Source organism: Triticum dicoccoides, chromosome 7A, assembly GCF_002162155.2.
Source record: "Triticum dicoccoides isolate Atlit2015 ecotype Zavitan chromosome 7A, WEW_v2.0, whole genome shotgun sequence".
Classification (NCBI taxonomy): Eukaryota; Viridiplantae; Streptophyta; class Magnoliopsida; order Poales; family Poaceae; genus Triticum; species Triticum dicoccoides.
This window is the reverse complement of record NC_041392.1, coordinates 335,399,006-335,404,799: the sequence shown is the minus strand read 5'-3', so window position 1 is coordinate 335,404,799 and position 5,794 is coordinate 335,399,006.

Here is a 5,794-nt window from a genome sequence, read left to right as displayed (position 1 = left end):
GGAGAAGAGGAGAGGCAGCCAGGGCAGGCCGCACGCCCCCTCTCCCTCTAGTCCGAATTGGACAGGGAGGGGGGCGGCGCACCCCTTTCCTTCCTCTTTCCCTCCTCCTTCCCCCTTCTCCTACTCCAACTAGGAAAGGAGGGAGTCCTACAACCGGTGGGAGTAGGACTCCTCCCTAGTGCGCCTCCTCCTGGCCGGCCGCCTCTCCCCCCTTGCTCCTTTATATACGAGGGCAGGGGGCACCTGTAGATACAACAATTGATCTCTTGGATCTCTTAGCCGTGTGCGGTGCCCCCTCCACTATAGTCCACCTCGATAATATCATAGCGGTGCTTAGGCGAAGCCCTGCATTGGTAGAACATCATCACCATCACCACGCAGTCATGCTGACGGAACTCTGCCTCAAAGCTTGGGTGGATTGGAGTTCGAGCGATGTCATCGAGCTAAACGTGTGCTGAACTCGGAGGTGCCGTACTTTTGGTACTTGATCGGTCGGATCGTGAAGATGCATGACTACATCAATCGTGTTGTGCTAACGCTTCCGCTTTCGGTCTATGATGGTACGTGGACTACACTCTCCCCTCTCGTTGCTATGCATCACCATGATCCTGTGTGTGCGTAGGAATTTTTTTGAAATTACTACGTTCCCCAATAGTGGAATCAGAGCCAGGTTTTATGCATAGATGTTATATGCATGAGTAGAACACAAGTGAGTTGTGGGTGATATAAGTCATACTGCTTACCAGCATGTCATACTTTGGTTAGGCGGTATTGTTGGAGGAAGCGGCCCGGACCGACATTACGCGTACGCTTACGCGAGACTGGTTCTACCGACGTTCTTTGCACATAGGTGGCTGGCGGGTGTCAGTTTCTCCAACTTTAGTTGAACCAAGTGTGGGTACACCCGGTCCTTGAGAAGGTTAAAACATCACTAACTTGACAAACTATCGTTGTGGATTTGACGCGTAGGTAAGAACGGTTCTTGCTCAGCCCATAGCAGCCACGTAAACTTGCAACAACAAAGTAGAGGACGTCTAACTTGTTTTTGCAGGGCATGTTGTGATGTGATATGGTCAAGGCATGACGCTATATTTTATTGTATGAGATGATCATGTTTTGTAACCGATTTATCGACAACTGGTAGGAGCCATATGGTTGTCGCTTTATTGTATGCAATGCAATCGCCCTGTAATGCTTTACTTTATCACTAAGCGGTAGCGATAGTTGTAGAAGCATAAATTGGCGAGACTACAAAGATGGTACGATGGAGATCAAAGTGTCACGCCGGTGACAATGGTGATCATGACGGTGCTTCGGAGATGAAGATCACAAGCACAAGATGATGATGGCCATGTCATATCACTTATATTGATTGCATGTGATTTTTATCTTTTGTGCATCTTATCTTGCTTTGGTTGATGGTAGCATTATAAGATGATCTCTCACTAAATTATCAAGGTATAAGTGTTCTCCCTGTGTATGCACCGTTGCGGAACTTCTTCGTGCTGGGACACCACGTGATGATCGAGTGTGATAGGCTCTACGTTCAAATACATCGGGTGCAAAACAGTTGCACACGCAGAATACTCGGGTTAAACTTGACGAGCCTAGCATATGCAGATATGGCCTCGGAACACTGAGACCGAAAGGTCGAGCGTGAATCATATAGTAGATATGATCAACATAGTGATGTTAACCATTGAAACTACTCCATCTCACGTGATGATCGGACATGGTTTACTTGATTCGGATCACGTGATCACTTAGAGGATTAGAGGGATGTCTATCTAAGTGGGAGTTCTTAAGTAATATGATTAATTGAACTTAAATTTATCGTGAACTTAGTACCTGATAGTATTTTGCTTGTCTATGTTGATTGTAGATAGATGGCCCGTGCTGTTGTTCCGTTAAATTTTAATGCGTTCCTTGAGAAAGCAAAGTTGAAAGATGATGGTAGCAATTACACGGACTGGGTCCGTAACTTGAGGATTATCCTCATTGCTACATAGAAGAATTACGTCCTAGAAGCACCGCTGGGTGCCATGCTTGCTATAGATGCTGCTGATGATGTTAAGAATGTCTGGCAGAGTAAAGTTGATGACTACTCGATAGTTCAGTGTGCCATGCTTTACGGCTTAGAACCAGGACTTCAACGACGTTTTGAACGTCATGGAGCATATGAGATGTTCTAGGAATTGAAGTTAATATTTCAAGCAAATGCCCGGATTGAGAGATATGAAGTCTCCAATAAGTTCTATAGTTGCAAGATGGAGGAGAATAGTTCCATCAGTGAACATATACTCAAAATGTCTGGGTATCATAATCACTTGACTCAACTGGGAGTTAATCTTCATGTTGATAGTGTCATTGACAGAGTTCTTCAATCACTGCCACCAAGCTACAAAAGCTTCGTGATGAACTATAATATGCAAGGGATGAATAAGACAATTCCCGATCTCTTCGCTTTGCTAAAGGCTGCGGAGGTAGAAATCAAAAAGGAGCATCAAGTGTTGATGGTCAACAAGACCACTAGTTTCAAGAAAAAGGGTAAAGGGAAGATGAAAGGGAACTTCAAGAAGAACGGCAAACAAGTTGCTCCTCAAGAGAAGAAACCCAGGTCTGGACCTAAGCCTGAAACTGAGTGCTTCTACTACAAACAGACTAGTCACTGGAAGCAGAACTACCCCAAGTATTTGGCGGATAAGAAGGATGGCAAGGTGAACAAAGGTATATGTGATATACATGTTATTGATGTGTACCTTACTAATGCTCGCAGTAGCACCTGGGTATTTGATAATGGTTTTGTTGCTAATATTTGCAACTCGAAACAGGGGCTACAGATTAAGCGAAGATTGGCTAAGGACGAGGTGAGGATGCACATGGGAAATGGTTCCAAATTCGATGTGATCGCGGTCGGCATGCTACCTCTACATCTACCTTCGGGATTAGTTTTAGACCTGAATAATTGTTATTTGGTGCCAGTGTTGAGCATGAACATTATATCTGGATCTTGTTTGATGCGAGACGGTTATTCATTTAAATCAGAGAATAATGGTTGTTCTATTTATATGAGTAATATCTTTTTTGGTCATGCACCCTTGAAGAGGTCTATTTTTGTTGAATCTCGATAGTAGTTATACACATATTCATAATATTGAAGCCAAAAGATACAGAGTTGATAATGATAGTGCAACTTATTTGTAGCACTGCCGTTTAGGTCATATTGGTGTAAAGCGCATGAAGAAACTCCATACTGATGGACTTTTGGAACCACTTGATTATGAATCACTTGGTACTTGCGAACCGTGCCTCATGGGCAAGATGACTAAAACGCCGTTCTCCGGAACTATGGAGCGAGCAACAGATTTGTTGGAAATCATACATACAGATGTATGTGGTCCAATGAATGTTGAGGCTCGCAGAGGGTATCATTATTTTCTAACCTTCGCAGATGATTTAAGCAGATATGGGTATATTTACTTAATGAAACATAAGTCCGAAACATTTGAAAAGTTCAAAGAATTTCAGAGTGAAGTTGAAAATCATCGTAACAAGAAAATAAAGTTTCTACGATCTGATCGTGGAGGAGAATATTTGAGTTACGAGTTTGGTCTTCATTTGAAACAATGCGGAATAGTTTCACAACTCACGCCACCCGGAACACCACAGCGTAATGGTGTGTCCGAACGTCGTAATCGTACTTTACTAGATATGGTGCGATCTATGATGTCTCTTACTGATTTACCGCTATCATTTTGGGGTTATGCTTTAGAGACGGTTGTATTCACGTTAAATAGGGCACCATCGAAAACCGTTGAGATGACGCCTTATGAACTGTGGTTTGGCAAGAAACCAAAGTTGTCGTTTCTTAAAGTTTGGGGCTGCGATGCTTATGTGAAAAGGCTTCAACTTGATAAGCTCGAACCCAAATCGGAGAAATGTGTCTTCATAGGATACCCAAAGGAAACTGTTGGGCACACCTTCTATCACAGATATGAAGGCAAGACTTTTGTTGCTAAATTTGGATCCTTTCTAGAGAAGGAGTTTCTCTCAAAAGAAGTCAGTGGGAGGAAAGTAGAACTTGATGAGGTAATTGTACTTGCTCCCTTGTTGGCAAGTGGTTCATCACAGAAACCGGTTCCTGTGACACCTACACCAACTAGTGAGGAAGCTAATGACATTGATCATGTAACTTCAGATCAAATTACTACTGAACCTCGTAGGTCAACCAGAGTAAGATCCGCACCAGAGTGGTACGGTAATCCTGTTCTGGAGGTTATGTTGCTAGACCATGACGAACCTATGAACTATGAAGAAGCGATGGTGAGCCCTGTCGGCGTTCTAGGAATGGGGGTCCCCAGACTTGCCTGCCTGCGGCCTGCAGCGTGGCTCAAAGGGGGGCCCAGCGCGGCCCATCTTCACCAACACAAACACAAGACCCTCGCGAGGGGCCAAGCCTCGCGGGGCGGACGACACGGAGCTTCCTCAGGCGTGGCCTCGTCAGGCTGGCTCACGAGGAGGCGGAGAGATCAAGGCGGGGTACCTCACGAGGTGCCCGTGACGCAATCCATGACGACCGGGGGTGCCAGGCGGGTGCCAGCCCGCGCAGTGTCCTCCCTTCCTCTTTGGTGCAAAGGGGGCAAGCGCAGCCGCGGAGTACCGAGGCATCAGGCAAAGGTTGCCATTTCGGTGCAACGAGACCAAGACCACGAGGACAACGAGATGGAGGTCACCGTGGAGCCCGAGATGGCGTCATCACCAGAGCTTTGCGCAGGCGAAGACTACTTTTGTTAGGATAGTTGATACTAGCTGTCCCCCTTCAAATTAGCCCGCCATTGTTGGCTCCCTTCCCGCTCGATATTTGGGAAGAGGACCAGGGCCTCTATAAATAGGACTAGCCACCCACAGAGCAAAGGGGGCTGGGAGGTTGGAAGAAAAGAGAGGGGTTGGAAGGATAGAGAAGATCAGAAAGAGAGAGAGAGAGAGAGAGAGAGAGAGAGAGAGAGAGAGAGGTGACTGAACTCCTCCCAGCAGTTCATCGCCCCAGCCAAGAACAGACCCTCGCGAGGCTGTTTTTCCTTGTATTGTTCATCATCATCAGCCCAAGAGGCAATCCACCACACCACACACTGGAGTAGGGTATTACACCACAACGGTGGCCCGAACCAGTATAAACCCTGCGTCTCTTGTGTTGTTCTTTCCATAGTTTAGATCCTAGCAAGGCGGAGGGGTGCAGGTAGGTAGGAGGCAAAATCTTCGCGCGCACCCCAGTGTTCGAACCTCAAGGGTCTGCCGGAACCCGAAATCCGACATTTGGCGCGCCAGGTAGGGGTGCGCTGGGATTCGTCTTCCACCACCCCATTCTCCTCCGACCATCACGCCCATGTCTGACGCTCGTCAGGCCCGCGCTGAGCGCCGAACCGCGCTCGCTTCCCGCGTCGCCCAGACGGCCCCTGTCGGCGGGCATCCTCGCCGTTCCCCGTCGCCTGCCGTCAACGCCGCCACCAGCCCGGCGGGGGACGAGCAGCAAGCATCGTCCCAGCATCCGTCCGTGCGGCAAGACGGCCGCACCGCAACTCCCTCGCTCACCCCACCTGGTTCTTCGTCCCACACGCTCCGCGCGCCCATGGAAGCTCAGGCTGCACTCATCGTGGCGAACGAGCTCCTGTGCTACCGTCCCGTCGACGACGTCTACGAAGAATGGCTCGACCGCGTCGCCAAGCTCGTCCGTGTCGCAGGGGGCTCTCCTGCGCCGTCCGTTCCGCTGCACCGCACCCCGCCCCGCGCGGGCAAT